General features: G+C 40.0%; 1 protein-coding gene across 1 annotated transcript in view; it reads right to left on the bottom strand.

Moving 5' to 3' along the window:
• LOC309686572 (extracellular sulfatase Sulf-1) overlaps positions 1 to 16,927 on the bottom strand; it is a gene marked incomplete at its 3' end in the record, with an annotated part of 95,049 nt that overhangs the window by 57,813 nt on the left and 20,309 nt on the right. Inside the window, exons 3-4 of the mRNA XM_082499293.1 lie at positions 15,206 to 15,273; positions 12,822 to 12,919 (exon numbers count right to left, since the gene is read on the bottom strand). The remainder of the gene's footprint in view (positions 1 to 12,821; positions 12,920 to 15,205; positions 15,274 to 16,927) is intronic.

Below are 16,927 nucleotides of genomic sequence, written 5' to 3'. Positions count from 1 at the left end.
TTGGCAGAGCAGCATTGAGCCCACATTAATAAAGTCCAGCTGGATACAGGTTGACACCATCAAGAGCCTCTGTGTTTCTCAGGGAACTGGCTTACTACGGAGCCAGATAAGATTCAGATGGGCTTGTTAACTCCAGCTCTGTGTAATGCAAAAGCAGCTGTAGTGATTACGGAGTTGAGATGCTCCTGGAAGCAGTGTAGCCACATTCATGTGGCTCTGAGCTTCAGCTAATATCTGTGGCATGGATAATCTGCAACACATGGATAATCGAGTGCTGACGGTATCCTGCTTCTGAATGGGTGTGCAACCAACATATCTAGTGAGGCAGTGCTGAGACAGAAGAATTTAAGAGCTCTGAGCTTAGAAGAAATTAAAACCTTCTTTATTTCAAGGCTGTCAACAACTTGTTTTGCACAGAAAAACAAGACTGAATCTTATTATTTAAAGGAAGGAATTTTATTACTTATAGTCAGATTCACCTTCATGCACAGGATCAAGAACAAAAATCCATGAATCACTTCAGGTCTGTTTTGACAACTTGTCAGTGCTTCTTAAGTCTTAGGCTGAGCCTCTCTCAAGGTATGAACGTGCCCCTGAGGACTCCACCCTGCTTAGTGCTAAACAACTTCTGAAGGTGATGAGTGCTCTTACTTTATGGTACTAAGCATTGTTTGGAATTGTTTGGACTGGCTCTCCAACTTCTGGTTCTAATATTTTCATTGGAAATGAATAAGTGTAATTGACTTATGTAATGCTTAAAGGGAGTTAGCATTACTAAATGCTTATTGAGCACCCTGAGTATCTTAATCATGAGAAAGATACTCTAGAGTTACTTGCCTTATGAATATATATACCCTTTTGTAATAGGTTAATGCACATAAAGCAAGTTAGCCATACACTGGATTTTAATTACCCGAGGGCCACATAACAGAATAGGTTGGAATTTATTCATATTCAAATTACAGCAGTTTTAATCCAACCACTGTCTTTACTTCACATGTACATCTGCATCTACTTAAATAATTACACGGGGTGGGATTCACCCCCACGTTGTAGACACCTAGATTTAATTCTCAAAATGTCAGTGTCACTCCATGAGGTAGGTGTCTAAGCTCCCACGACAGTCAGAGGGGAATCTCGTCTGTACAGTCAGGGGAACGTGGGAACTATTTGGCTGCCCAGGTGCAGCTCTCCGAGCCCCACTGGCTGCATCGACTCAAAGGCTATTGCCTATAATGGGAGACCAGATATTCACACACTAAGACCTACAACTAGGTCTCTGAATCCCACCCAGTGTATCAGGTAATTGGTGTTATTTCTGAGCTATTGCCTAACTCCTTTTACTGAAAATATATCGAAAAAGCACAAATTTGAAAGAGTTTTGGGATGTAATCAACCTAGTGCACATACATGGACTAAAATCTCCCTGGAGATGCTCCTTTGAGCTGTACTTAAAGGTACAAAAGGTACAGAGAAAGAGGAAGAGGATGAAAAAGTCGCAATGGGGAGAGGTTCTCAAATTTTCGTGGTGTCCCAGCTTGTGTCTGGGGAGTCAACAGTCACCATAACAAAACAAGGCTAGAGATTACATGTCTTTGTCTCATTCTACCTACAGGCACACACGCACACACACGTATATTCATTATTTTCCTTTCTTATACATGCATTTAAAACTCAGTACAGATATTTCCTCATAAGGGCAGAAAAAGTCTATTATTGTCCTCTAATCTTCAGTTGGAAGGAAAAAATTAAACTTGTGTTCAGAAGCATCAGTTGTAATCCTGAATTTTAACAATATAAGCCAATATAATACTGTTGCCTTTGGAAGAGTGACACTGACATAAGACTTCGCTTGCAACACTAAAAATATTCACTTACTGCTTTTTCTATTGCTTTTAAGGAAGCTGTGCCTGAATATGCAGTGCTACTGTGAGGGAAAGCCTGGCAAAATCTTGCCCTCTAAAATTTTTTACTTTCTTCCGAAGCCCAATATATCACCATACTCAAGAGTCCCCTGTTCTCCTTCCTCTGCTCAGCTATTCTAAGCAAGCTAAGGAAGCTGTTCAGATCCCAGATTTTGCTGTGAAGGACTTGGGGGCAAACTATATTGCATTTTCATATCATGTTTAGTCTCATATGCCGTCTGCCTTTTCCATGTCTTCCACAGCTTTCTACAAAGGTAGAAAGGCAACTGGGAAGAGAATAGAAAGGAAAAGATTCAGGGAAGTGTTTAAACTTAAGGAAACTTTGGTAAGGAAGAATGCAATGAGAGGAAAGGGAGAAGGGAGGCAGTGAAACAAACGGCACAGATGTGAGAAATGCATGTCCGTGCATAAAGTCTGTGCTGATTAAGCTAATCAGGTTCAGTTAAACCTTTGCAGGGACACCTCTGGGAACTGTGACACATATGTGAACAAATGAACAATCCCTAACAATATTTGGGTCACTATAGCATGAACCAATGTGCTTTTCAGCAAGCATACAACAAATCACGTCAGTGCCCTTTCAGAGAAAGTTATGAGCTTAACTTCAGAAGAGCAATTAAAATAATCCATACCTATCGTGCTGCACAGCTTAAGATACCTAAAGTTCCTTGGAGACCTAATACTAGGCTTCTGGGTCTGCTCAGTTGTCACCCTGTCTTTGTTGCACTAATTGCCTAAAATCCTGCCTTTTAGCTAAAGCTGTTTGGGAGATGCAAAACAGACATAAGTCTCCAGAGGAGCCCAATTTGTGAGGCACGCGTCGGCTGTGGAAAATTCACAGGATGTTGGGGTTCCACCAGGAAACTGGAAGTCTGAGATTCAAACCCTCCTCCTCCTGTTGAAGTCAGGAGCTCCAGCTCCAGTCCCAGGAGAATTCCTCGGTCACCAGGCAATGGTGACAAAAGGCTCAGCCTGCCTCTCCTGGGAGAGCTGTTCCAGGCAAGATCTATATGCCGGGGAGGAGGAGGAGGAGGGCTCAGTTCTGCAGGTTAGATCACTTGATGTGGGAACGGAGTGTTGGCATTCTTGAGACCTTTCTGCTCTTTATCAAATAACAATTTGGGGATAATGTGTAAACCGTCTAAGAGCAAGTACTAGGACTGAGGACATGATTTCAGGCTCCAAGTATCTGCTTCCCAGAGAAGCTAGACTGTAGCCCTGACCTAGGTCTCTGCATTTGTGTGAGAGAGAGATATCTAGGGAATCCATCCCTCTGCCATCCCTTATAAGCTGTTTCCATTTCCCCTTGCTCAGATCCCAGTCTAGGAGAAAAAACTCTACCACAAGTATAGCAGGTGTCTGATAATACTTAGCAAATTCTATTCCCAGAGCATCATAACATTAACTCCCTTTGTTGCCTTTTGCCTTAGAGAACAAACCTTTTCTTCTGAGCACTTTTTGCCTCTGGAAAGTGCAGGAGGAGCCATGCATAGTCCATGAATGTTTGGGAAATGTCAAGCTCCTACCCGAGCTGCTTAATGCATTTTCTGATTACCTGTTCAAGATGACTCACAACATCGTGTAAATCTTGGTATTGTCACACGACTTGCTTATGTCACTCAACAGCCCCGGAAGGAGCCAGGAACTTTAGCTCTGCTCCTGAGTTTCAGCTATTTGATCAGGCTTCCTTCCTTAGGACCAGTGCTTGCAAAGTTTCACAGAGACCTTTGTTTTTCACAACTGGTGTTGTAAAGCCAGTTTGACCTACCATACCTAAATATATTAAAACAAAAAATGTGCTTAAAACCCCCCAATAAATATAGAAAATATTCTTTCCGCTTCTTTTTATGATTAAGAAGAAATTTGCTACCTAGGTAAAATCAGCTTCAAAATTGTTTGCTATTTAGCTAAAGGCATAAAAATTCCTTTGGGAGATCTCAACTAAATGAAGCTATAGATTTCAGAGCTGGAGGTTTAATAATTCCTTCCGCTGTACGCTCAAAGGCACAGACCCTTCTTGGGCAGAGGTTACAGTTTGCCAGATTCATTGAATGAATGCTGAAAAGACCCTAATCCACCCAAACACAGAAACAACTTGTCATTACTTGCACTGTCAATACCTGAAAACATGTGACCTTTGCTGCTGGCAAAGTAACATCTTATAGCCCAGAGGTACATTAAATGAGCTTAACGTAGAATCAGTTTGACACTAACATTAATCTGGGGCATGTGGACTTAGGAGAATCACAAATCTTCTTTTATAGCTTGAAGCGGGTCAAACATCTCCCTTTATAGAAACAGCATTTGAGTTCATAGAGCTAAAGAAAATACCCATTATTTAAAATAAACATGTCTAAGACATATAAAAAAAAAACTTTAATTAAGTAGCTGTTTATTTAATTAGATATCCTGCTTACTTTTTCTCTGCAGTTTTAGCAGTGCATATTATTCTACTCTTTACTAAACTCCAGTTTGCTAGCATCAATAAAATTCCATATCCCTGAAATGGCTGCATTTCAGTGATGAATGAAATGATCCCTCTTATTTACTTCATATAGTGAAGTAACAGTGCTACTTGAAAACCTATTTCTTTATTATTAAAACTTATAGAGAAGACAAGTCTCCAAAAAGAAAAAAAAAGTCAGTGAAACATAAGAGCCAGGAATCTTTTATATTGTTATTTAAATAGAAGGCACACACATTTCAAGTTTGTATTTTAAAACTCTGATCTATGGAAGTATTTTGTTGCTATTCAATGTACTCATCAAGAATGCACATAGAAATGTCCTGCACTGAAAAGTCAGCTTGCAAAACGACATCTTCCTATGCAGCAATCTTTGCTTAGCAAATAAGCAACTTCAGAACTACTTCAACAGCAAAAAAAGAGAGTCTCTTTTTTTTTAACCTCTTTATCTCTTTCTGGCCAATAATGTTAAAAATTTAAACAGGATTTTATGCCACCTTGTGTATTAACTCAATAGTTAATTGCATTATGTCAGATGCAGTGGAGCAAGTCCTCCAGAGGTAAATGGCTTGTTCAGATGTTATAATGTTGATAAGTTAATGAATAACTGTATGTAGGGTGTCTAAAGTTTGTAGCCAGCAAATCTTTGTAAAGGAAAATTTCTAATGTAGCCTATATACCTTTAGTACTGGTGATTTATAAGATAGAAGTTATGTTTGTAAAATTGCTTTCTGGACAGCGCAAACTGTATCATTTTAATACATTCACTGTAACCATCATGAATAGCAGAAGACATGGGAACTTCATGATATTGGTCTCATGACAGAGCTGCATGTTAACAAAAATCACCAAAAATCTTTCGGAAGTCTTAAAACTCGATGACAATAGCTCTACATTTGAACTGTTCCTGGAATGAGACAGATCTGCTCAGCTCTCTGTAGTCACCTTTTCCTCCAACAAACACCCATAAGCACCCCTGTGCCGTCTGTTCAGTTGACATCCTTCAAGTTAACAGTTAGACCTTTGTTGCTGTTGTATTTCAGCATTATGCTTCACCTTCATCTCTGCATGACCTCCCTTTATTTCTATCCCAGCCTGTGTCATGTGTGTGATGCAATATTCAGACTAGTAGAAAAGTCTCTCAGCAGAGACCCAGCAGAAAAAATGCACCTGACAATCAGATCATGCATTCAGAAGGCGGTATAACAGCACTTGGTTGTGGCTAGAAGGGAAATCATAGGGAAAAGACAAAAATCACAACCACCACCCCAAAATATTCTTAAAATACTTCTTTCATAAGATTAAAAATTCATCATGATCCAGCTGAGCACCTTGAGGTGTCAAGGCCATCCGCTATGTTTGTTCTGAGCATCACAGAATATAATCCTTCTAGAATATTAAGTGTAACCTAAGATTGAGGCCTTGCAAACACAGTTCACTCTTCCATGACATCATGGCCACTAGTTGGGATATTTGCAAATTTATCAAAATCACAACCTAAACTCAAAGTCCGAGTTTCCATAGAAAAATGGTATTCTTTTGTTGCCTTATGGTATTCTGTCTGGTTTCAATAGTTATGCAGAGTCTTATGCATAGTCTCATGCACAGTATACTTGATGGTTTAATTTGGTACTATTTAAACTATGAAAAGTTGCAGGGAAGGCCTCCTACCTAAAAGAAAAAGTTAATGTGTGTATAAGAATCTAAAAATGCTGGTGCAGAATGTTTTTGTTTCAGTTACAATTACTGTGTCATCATATCTTTATTTGCTTTTAATTAGTTGCATGGTTGAACACCGTCACTCAGTCATGTCTCCAGCTATTTATAAATATAGAATTAATGGCTATAAAGACCTGTTTTGTAAATCAGTGGTTATATTTTATTGCCTTAGTCATCTTAATTTACCTCTCACAGGATTTCAAAATCCTATAGAAGCTCTGGACCTGATCACCGAAGGGTCTGGGAACGCTTTCAGTGGGAACCGGCGTGGCCTGCAGCTTCCAGGATCAGTTCCTAGAGATAAACATGCCCACTGTGTGACACACAGCTGCTGAGCCGTGAAGCCTGGGATTTCTCTGTGGCATTTATGAGCATCCCATTACTGCATTATCCAAGCACTCCGTAATCTTAAATGTGTCTATTTCCGCAGCTCTCCTGTGAGATGGTGAAGCAATGTTTTCCCTGTGGCACTGACTGCAGCACTGTCGTACAAGAAGTCTTCACTGGAGCAAGAAGCTGAGACTAAATTCCTCTAAATTCCTCTACTCTTCATTGGGTAAAAAACTGGCTGGATGGCCGTGTCCAGAGAGTGGTGGTAAATGGAGTTAAATCCAGTTGGTGTCCAGTGACGAGTGGTGTCCCCCAGGGATCGGTGCTGGGGCCCGTTCTCTTTAATATCTTTATCAACGATCTGGATGAGGGGATCGAGTGCACCCTCAGTAAGTTCGCAGACGACACTAAACTGGGGGGGCGTGTTGATCTGCTTGAGGGTAGATTGGCTCTGCAGAGGGATCTGGACAGGCTGGACAGATGGGCTGAGGCCAATGGTATGAGGTTCAACAAGGCCAAGTGTCGGGTCCTGCACTTGGGTCACAACAACCCCATGCAGCGCTACAGACTGGGGGCGGAGTGGCTCGAAAGCTGCCTGGCAGAAAAGGACCTGGGGGTGTTGGTGGACAACCGGCTGAGCATGAGCCAGCAGTGTGCCCAGGCAGCCAAGAAGGCCAACACCATCCTGGCCTGCATCAGGAATAGTGTGGTGAGCCGGACTAGGGAAGTAATCATCCCCCTGTACTCGGCACTGGTGAGGCCTCACCTCGAGTACTGTGTTCAGTTTTGGGCCCCTCACTACAAGAAGGACATTGAGGTGTTGGAGCGTGTCCAGAGAAGGGCTACAAAGCTGGTGAAGGGTCTGGAGGACAAACCTTATGAGGAACAACTGAGGGATCTGGGGTTGTTTAGCCTGGAGAAGAGGAGGCTGAGGGGAGACCTTATCACCCTCTACAACTACCTGAAAGGAGGTTTTAGAGAGATGGGAGCTGACCTCTTCTCCCTGGCGACAAGTGATAGGACAAGAGGAAATGGGTTCAAGTTATGTCAGGGCAGGTTTAGATTAGATGTTAGGAAGCATTTTTTCACTGAAAGGGTTATTAAACATTGGAATAAGCTGCCCAGAGAGGTGGTGGATTCACCATCCCTGGAGGTGTTTAAGAAAAGGGTAGATGAGCTGCTTAGGGACATGGTTTAGGAGTGGTGGTGTTTTTATCAGGGTAGGTTAATGGTTGGACTTGATGATCTTAAAGGTCCCTTCCAACCTCACTGATTCTATGATTCTATGATTCTAAATACCAGGTTAATCAACTAATGAGTGCACCAGCCTTCTCGCTGCAGTGTAGCACCAAAGGAGCTGAGAAGGGGGTGATGACTTACTTAGAGAATCTCTCGTGTACACCTCATCTCTCATCTGTACACATTCCTATATATTAAGAACTGCAAAACCGGCTGGAAACCCATGCATTTTTCTTCCACATGAGGAATAAAGTGTAAAACATGGTTGAATTCTTCCCCAGAAGTCATACCCTGGCTCTCAACATTTCTTTAGGTGGGAGCCTGCACTTCACCAGTACATAATCTGGCTGCTTGTCAAGACCAAAACCTACCAGGCCTTCGTGTGACACGGAAAATAGGCCATTTTCTTCTTCCTTCTGGGAACAGACTGAGAAGGTGGTAGGGAAAATGACTACAACTTGAGGCAACAATAAGCAAAGAAATGCTGTCTTAGATCTGTAACTCTGCAAGACAACAACAAATGCTGGGAAGTTTTCCCATTAGTGTTTCTTGGCCCCGAGTCAGTAAGCTGCTCCATTGCTATGTCAATAGCAGATATACATATATAAACACATGTCCAAGTGCTTTTCTCACTGCGATTAGATTTAAGCAGTTGCAGATATGTCATTTTTTTTTTTTCTAGATGACCAAAAAAGTCCTCTCTGAAGACATGTTAGTCTTATCCATATACCTCACTCAAAAAGCATTTACAGTTTTAATGTTACTGTATCTCACCACTGATGTTGCATTAGGCAGTTCTGGTTGTTTTAATGGTTTTGCTTTAGCTGTTTTCTTTAGTCATTCTGGTCTTAATACATAGAGCCAGAAAAGAGTTCTCTTTCTAGAATTCTTTTTTCCATTCCCTAACTATATCATTACCATCTTAATGATGCTATAGGTCTACTTCTTAATAAAGATATTTTGCATTTTTGCAAGAAAAACAGCGAGATACGTCTGGATCAAGTTACTAGCAGTAGAAGCATGTGGCTGAAAAAAGTCTCCATTCTTCTTAAACATCCTTCAGAATGGAAATATTTGGAAGGGGTAGAGGAAATAATAACACATCATACAATTCTTTTACAAAACCTACTTTAAAAACATTCCTTACATGAAATACTAGAAGCAGTTTTATCAGACTGTCAGTGTCTTATTTTGATGCCTTGCATAGCACCACTTCGCCACTAAGGCATGGTAATACGACTGATACCGGAGAGGAAGGAAGTGACTTGCTCTTACAGGAAAAAAACACCACCTAAATGTGGGGAAAGGTTCATAAATACTTCCAGAGACTGGCATTTGGAAAGCTGGATCTTGAAATCTTAGGAGCACACTTTTATACAAATGTTCCTGCCTTCAGTTTGGTGCAGGCTGGGGAAGGAAGGTTTTTGGATGTATTTGTCTCCTGCCTGTCTCTCTTTTCCTGAGTGTACTTGCAGCATACTGCCCACCAAACTGCTGACCGCCTGGTCCTCACTATGGCATGCAGTGTGGAGACACACGCCGGTAAGAAAACCAATGAAGCAGCCTAACCAGCAGTTGAGAACCCCTTGCACTAAGTAGCAGGAGGAAATGAAGGAGAAAAACCTCATACTTCCTCTTTGGAGCTCTACTGGCGTGAACTAATTTAATAGGGATGAGCAGCCACAAAGGCAAACAAGCGCCTGTTGCTTCGTATAAGTGACATGTGGTGGGTTATGATACTAAAAGTGAATTCCAGAATCTTTGTTTTCACAGCTTCTAAAGGGAAAATTCCAAGATCACAGACTTTCTACTGTATTGACAGGCTGTAAAACACTCCCTCTGGATCTTACTCAATGGTGTATATAGAAAAACATAGAAAAGGTTTATGTGTGAGAGGGTGATGGAAAAGAAACCCAAATGGAAAGGGCACTCATTTACCAGCTCAGATCAGAAATGTGCTGTGGGCAAGAAAGTCACAGAATAGAGAGGAAAGGAAGGGGTAAAGTTGCGTCTCCTTGGAACATCTCATTTTATCAGCTGTATCTATTGTAGTTAAAAGCCATTTACCCTACTGCATTTAGGGAGAAACACCCTTATCTTTTGGCTAACAATCCCTTCTACATGATCCTCTTTTCCAAACCGAGAGACTTGACAGCATGAGAGGAAAAAAGAGATGAGAATGAATCAGGTTTGTTTCCAAAAGTGGAATATACTAATGAGACAGAACTAAGGTCACTGGTGGCAGAGAGGACTGACTTGGGAGGGATGCAGAAGCAAATAATATAGCACATGCTTCTTAGCAAATAATCTTTGTGTGGGTGCGTGTTAGAACGTGTATGCGTATGCAACGCAGAGAGGTACCTCTGTGTTAGAGGATTTTTCCCGTGGGACTTCCTTATTTTTGGTAGGTATTTCCTTGTGACCTTTTAGCAGGAGAGAAAGAAAAAGCCTCTAGACAAGGAGATGAAAACACTTAAGATCCTGGCTAGAGAAAGGCTGCCTGATTACAGATTCAGCCTGACTTGGCTGCATCCTGTGTGGAAAACTAATAACAATGAAAGATCAAAACGCAGAAAGAGGAACCCTACAAAAACATCGTAGTTCTGCTGCATGCCTTCTAGCAGGATGCTCAGCAATACCTTCTGCTGATAGACCAGTGACTGTGCCCTCGTTGTGCACACAGTAAAATGAAGGGTGATGTAGTGAACTGTAAAATACCGTTCCTCGCACTTGCTGTGTGTCCCTCTTGCTCAGCTTCCCAGCCTCTCCTAACAATCTACTGCCCGTTGGGATTTTTCCAAGTTATTCTGTGAGACCTATCTGACCATCTACCCAGGTTTCTTGCTTGGAGGCGTCACTGGTCAGCCCAGTACTCTTGACTTATCAATCCCTCAGGCAGATTCACTCTCCTAAACCCTGTAACCTGGAGTGAAATGCCGTAACGCAAACCTCTCTGGTTCTTGTTTCAAGATCATGCTCGTTTCAGATGAAGTGAAATGGGTTTTTCAAGCTCTTACACTTCCCACAAATAAACTCGGATCCAAAAGCCTGTTTGGAACTGGGACTGGGTTACGCGTGTGTGTGCAGTAATGAAACCACATTTCTAAAAAACCTGACCCCAAGGGTTAAGTTGTATTCGACTTAATTAACTGAAGTTGGCTTTTGGAATGTCAGAGGATAATGTGCCAGGAAAGTCTTTGCACTGAGAGTGTCATTAATAGATTATATACATAAGAGACATGATTTTTAAGCTTCAGGTCAAAAAGCCGCCTTTTCATTTTTCTTGGAACTTTTCAACTATTTTATCCATGGTGCAAGTGATAACACTTTATTTCATAATAAATATTCTGAAGGAATTTCAAATACTGACAAATATGAGTTACATTTATGCATACTTCACAGTTATAGTTTCATTGTATGTGATACCACGACCCAAGTATGTTTATAAATTTTTCTTGAGAAATTTCTCTATAGCAGCACATGATGTAGTCAATGAAGAGTGAACCTCTAAAATTTCAGGTTAGATAAACAATGTCCAAGGTTGTTTGTTTTTTTTTTTTTTTAAATATAACCTTTGGATCTGCAAAAATTGCTTGGAAATCTTTCAATACGAAGTCCTTCATAAAGTTATTTGTGCTTCCTGCCTTTGGTAGACCGGGAATATCACCAAAATGATCGCTTGTCAATTTCATTCAATAGAACTGGAAGGCATTGCAAATAATAATTCAATTCATTCTCTTCAACAAAACCAAGATCATTCATCTAAATCATGTTATTTCATAACTTCCACTTCTATGGAAATCTAAGGCATGCATTTTCTTAGTCCTACTCTAGTTAATTAAGAGCAACCTAGTAAAAATATAGATAAACCGATAGACAAACCGATAGATAAACCTAGGAAAAATTTAGATGAAGTTGGGAGAGAACATCAAGATGGAACTGGACATAATGACCAGATCGATGGTACAGGACAGCCTGGATATCATCACGTGCTATATGCAAGCAAACAATATGTCCTTTATATAGGACCAATATACAGCCACACATCTGGAGGGAAAATAAAGCAGATCGAATAATTTTATATTCATTCTAATTGTTACGAAACATTATCTGAAGATCTGGCAATTTAAATATTCTGTAACTAAAATAAACTATGAGCTAACATGTCAAATAGTAACTGGTTCCAAACAAAATTCCATACAAAGACTCGCACGTGAAATATACTTGATGTACACCAGCTGTCTTTCATCGCTAGTAATGTCTTAATTTTAAATCCAAATTTACCTCTGCCACGCATATACCTGCTATTAAATCACATGCATTTGCAAATTGTTTAACCAGAAATATTTTATGTAAATGGGGTGACAGAAAATAGTACAGATGAGGGAAAATGGAATGTCAGAACATTTCATGCTTCCTGCTCTGTGTTCTGCCATGTGGCATTATATTTTTATTTGTTAAGTTGAGATGTATGATTTGATACTCAGCCTAGTGCCATAATTCCCACATCACAAGGTCACCACACAACTTGCTGTGACCTCCTAATTCCACCTAAAAGTCAGCCATGACTTCAAAGCACGTAACTAGTGCAGATCTTTTGGAATTGCTTTGGCAGAGTCACATAAGACAGCTTGCATAGTGCTTTTCTTTACCATGACCAGCTGCGTACAGTGAGATTAGCTGCAAGTTTTAATAATCGTCATGTTCACATAAACAAGGGAAAATTCCAAACCATTACTTTTTGCTTAATGTACATCTTTCCCCGCAGGAAAAGTGCACTTTTATCTTGACATAACTCAAGCCTATAAAACATTCTTTTCCATAGGCTCAAGCAAGGCATACGTTTTGTTCACAGGATATTATTCAACAACCACAAAGCATACAATTTCTGGATGTCTTAAAAAATAGAAAGTTAATAGTAGCAAGCTTTGGATTGAGAAGCTATCTTTGTAATCATTTACTGGCTCACTAAAATGTTAAGGGTCCTTGGGTTAGTCTTGAGCCTTTAAAGTTTGGCAGGATAGAACCTCCAGAAGATTTACTACAGCTTAATTATTGACCTGACATAATACTTAGGCTATGTAGCGCATGATGATGGCTTGTTTGGTTTAATTAATTACTGAATAAGCATTTTATTTTTGTACCTTTGAAGATTTCCTGCAGTTAATGTGCCTTGGTTAATTTTCATAGCATTGGACAGAAGTCTGTATGTCTTGCTCAGTGAATTTATTATAGGCAAAACCTGCAAAAAGGGGAAAACACATTAATACTTATAGCTGCTAGGAATCACACATTTTAGTTGTAACACAAGCGCTGTTCATACTGGATTTAGAATTTGTTTGCAAAACGAAACTTATTCATTCCTATTTACTTTGCTGAATCACCCTGCAGGTCCAAGTTTATCCATGTCTAATTACCTTGCTTACAAGTCAGCAAGCTGCCATAGTAAAAATAATTGCAACATTAGAGAGCATACATTAATTTACTAAGATCCTGACTTCCTTGTGTTTTGTTCATTATTAAAGTACCTATCAATGTGTACCTGCTTTTGCAGTGCCTTAATACAGCCAAGAAAACTTACGGCAGATGTTCTTCTACATAAGAAAGAGTAAAAAAAAAAAAAAAAAGAAAGAAGAATTATTTAATCATTTCTGCTATTGTAAAATAACTGCACAGAAATTATAAGCTATATTTTATTTAGTTGTCAAAATGAAATGAAAGTGCCTTCCTTTTCTATTGCCTGCGGGAAAGCTCTATCAAATTTAACAGAACTGTATCTCTTCAGGTTAAGCATAGCCTTACTGTTTGGCTAACAAATTTTTTACATCTCCAGCCTCAGATTCTAATGGATCATTCAAACAGCTAGATGCCCATCATTAAGTTCTGTAAATTGGCAGGATATTTTCTGAGAATATTTGTAATATTTTAACAGAATTTTCAGTTTTGGAGATACTTGTCTTAGCTTTCATAATTTTTCATTCATTTATTTGCTCTTTTCTAAAATGAGGTAATATTAAAATAAAGTATAAATTGGCACAAATTAGTCCATTTTGTCTTTAGGCAACTGAAATGTAACTACCGGTATCTACTATATTAATCTTAATTCCTTACTCATCTTCTTCCTTTGACAAGGACCAATCAGTTCATATCTACTTTCTCCTCTTTTGACCTGAGCAACTGCTAAGATGCAGGAACTCATAGGTGACTCCAGTCAGGAGAAAGTTTCACTGATGGAAAAAGAGCTCTGTTTCATTTATTTTCATGAACACAGGAAATATTTTGTTGGCATAAGCTGTAGTTTCACATTCCCTTAACCTCAACTAGTCAGAAGCTTCTAACAGAAGAGACATCACCTTCCCCTCCCGTCCTGGCGGCACGTCTCTCCAGCGTGTGCCAGCACGCAGGCTCCTGGGATTGAAGGGAGCCAGGTGAAAGAACTAATCTGACCAAGTATTAATCCTGCCAGCCAAAAGCATTCCAGCAAAACAGCAAGCGGATTCGCTTTCAGATAGGTCAGCTCTGTCATCTGGCTCCCTGTGTTGTCGCACCGCTGCCAGTGCCGTCACAAGAAAGGAGCAGAACTGGGGGCCACCACCCCAGCAGTCAGCATGTACATCATGAAACCCTTGCCTTGACACAGGGGCACTAAAACCACCAGACCTAAGCCAGCCCATCCGCCGGAAAGACCTCTCTCTAGGCTTTAATTTCTTCTGTTGTGAAGTCTCTTTCTCTGTCAGTCTTTCTGCTCCTCTTCTTCAGGATCTCCCTCCTTCTGGTGCACCACCCTTCTGGAAGGGCCGGCCAAAGCCTGGCTGCCTAACGCTTGTGCACTCTGGAACAGCTCTGGGGTTTGACTTTGGTTTTGGAACAAGCATGCTTTACTGTTTCTTAGAGCAGTTTTATAAGGGCAGTGGCAAGGAAGTCTATCTGTTTTGAGAATAATGAATGCAGTTAGATTCTTCATTTGAGAACTTCTGAAAGGTCAAACCCAACCTTATTAGGAAAACTCTGGTGACTTGCACAGACACCAGCAATGGGAACAATGAACACATATGGGGAGTATTATTTCATGCACAGCTGGGTACCTGGGGCCAAAAAAGAATAAAAAAGAAACCCCAGAAAAAACTGAGGCATTTATAGTTTCCAGGGAATGGAGTGTGAAAAAAAGAAAAAAAGAAAGAATGAACCCACCCTTCAACAAACTCAAAATGGTGATAGTGTAAATCAAGGAACCTGAAATTCATACACCCCTAATATGCTGCTACAAAATGAATTGTAACCTTCTCTTCTCTAATGCAGGACAGATCAATACAGTGGCATATACAGTGCCTGGCAGTGCACTCATTGTCTCAGTTATTCAGAAAGTATTGTGAATTTTAAATCACCTGCTTTTAGGCGGCCAAGGCTGTGAAGGTCTGGATAAGTTTAAATAAAAAGCTGCCAGTGTTTGGGAACTTAACAAATTACCTCATAGTTATTATTATGCTATAAATAAGTACTTGCAATATTACAGTCCTCTAAATCTTACCTTTTTCTTATGCAGGAAAGAAATATTGTCATTATTTTTTGACTCTTCCTCAGTTCAGTCTTTTTTTTCTGTAATAAATAAACCAATAGAAAGTTATAAAAATTTCTAAGCAATAAATTTAATAATATTTAAAAAAAACAACAAAACAACAAACAAATCACTTGTATTTATCTATACGTTATTTCTAGGAATATATCCCAGCACAATGAGAAAGATATTGCATAAAGTAATGGGTTTTTGAGCTGTCCCATAGGCCTCGCCGGGACCGTTGCCTCTAATTTCGGCAGAGAATGGTTACAGCAAAGTACATTGTTACTGCAATTCCCTTCATTTATCAACAATTCTCTTTCTTCTTTAATTTTTTTTTTTCTTGAGAAGGTTATACTGATAGCGTACAGTATCTACAGAGGGCAGTAGCTCTCTAAAGCTGCTTCTGCAGGTGCAAAGCAGAAATCCAGCAAGACTTATTTAGATTCCAGCCAGTAAGTTCAGTTAAGCCTGCTTCCTAATAAATCAGAAACCAAACCAATGTGCTGTTAGGTTTTCAAGTTGGTAGTGGCTGGGAAAACCAATAGGTCCTCTGGGATTTCGCCTTGAAAATTTAAGCCCGGAATCTAGATTGAACACTCTTACTGTAAAAGAAAAATACATAGGTATGAAATAATTGGAGAAGTGAAAAATAATGTTTTTATTGTATTACCTAATATGGGGTTTTGGCTCTCTTTCTCTGAGAGGTTGGTCTCTCCAGCTTTTAATAATGTGTTTTTTGTTGTCTGCTTTCCAGTTTTTTAGCAGTGCTGTAATAGCTAGGATAATCAGACTGAAGGGTTTCTTTGTGATTCTCACTAGCTACCAATGAACCTTTTTGCTCACCATTAATGTCATATAAAGTTATGGGCAACTAATGAAGACTTGCCTTTCTCTGTGGATACCCTCAGCACTCTTGGGTACGCATAATGCTTGGGCCAAGAGGCCGGGAATTAAAAAAAGCACTCTCACAATCAATCACACTCAACACAACTTATCTGTCCCAATAGCCACATAAGCTCTCCTTTGACCACATCATAGGAGCCAGCAACGCCCTGCTGACCTTCTGAGTGCAATAACTCCTAGGTGACCAGTGCTCGGGATGGGTGAGTGCACCAGGCCCCTTCCCACAGGAGCTGGTTGAGTGCACAGTAGTGATACAGCAATTTTTTCCCCCAGAAAAACCTGTGATGTAATGAAAGGCTAAGAAGTCACAGCTGACGTGGTTTTTCCACTTCCTGTATTAGCTAGACTGAGTCTCAAGCACACGATGCAATGAAAGATTAGCCATCAGCCGCAGTACAAGAGGATGCGAAGGAGGGACAGGCGTGCAAACACTCGAAGATGATTAGTCATATTGTTGCCTCAATTTTGAAACATAAATGAAATCTCACTATGTTTTTTTACAGTTACGTGCTGCAGTTATGTGAAGGGGTGAGCTCTGATGCACAAGGCCAGATTTTTAGCCTCAGTAATGTGAGTGCAAATCCCACTGAAAGTGTGACTGCACATAAGTAGCAAAGGATGAATTTTGGCCCTTAAATTGCTATAAAAAGGAGTATTTTTTTCTATTATTATTGTTGTTATGGGAAACAAATTGGGCAAAGAACTTTTGGAAGGAAAGTATTTTCTAATGGCCAAGAATGTAATAGCAAAGAAATAAAGAAAACAAATTATCAACATGAAAATAAGCTA

The sequence above is a fragment of the Vanellus vanellus genome (genome assembly GCF_965231255.1).
Source record: "Vanellus vanellus genome assembly, chromosome: 2".
Lineage (NCBI taxonomy): Eukaryota > Metazoa > Chordata > Aves > Charadriiformes > Charadriidae > Vanellus > Vanellus vanellus.
The sequence above is the reverse complement of the archived record's forward strand: the minus strand, read 5'-3'. Positions and strand labels throughout refer to the sequence as shown.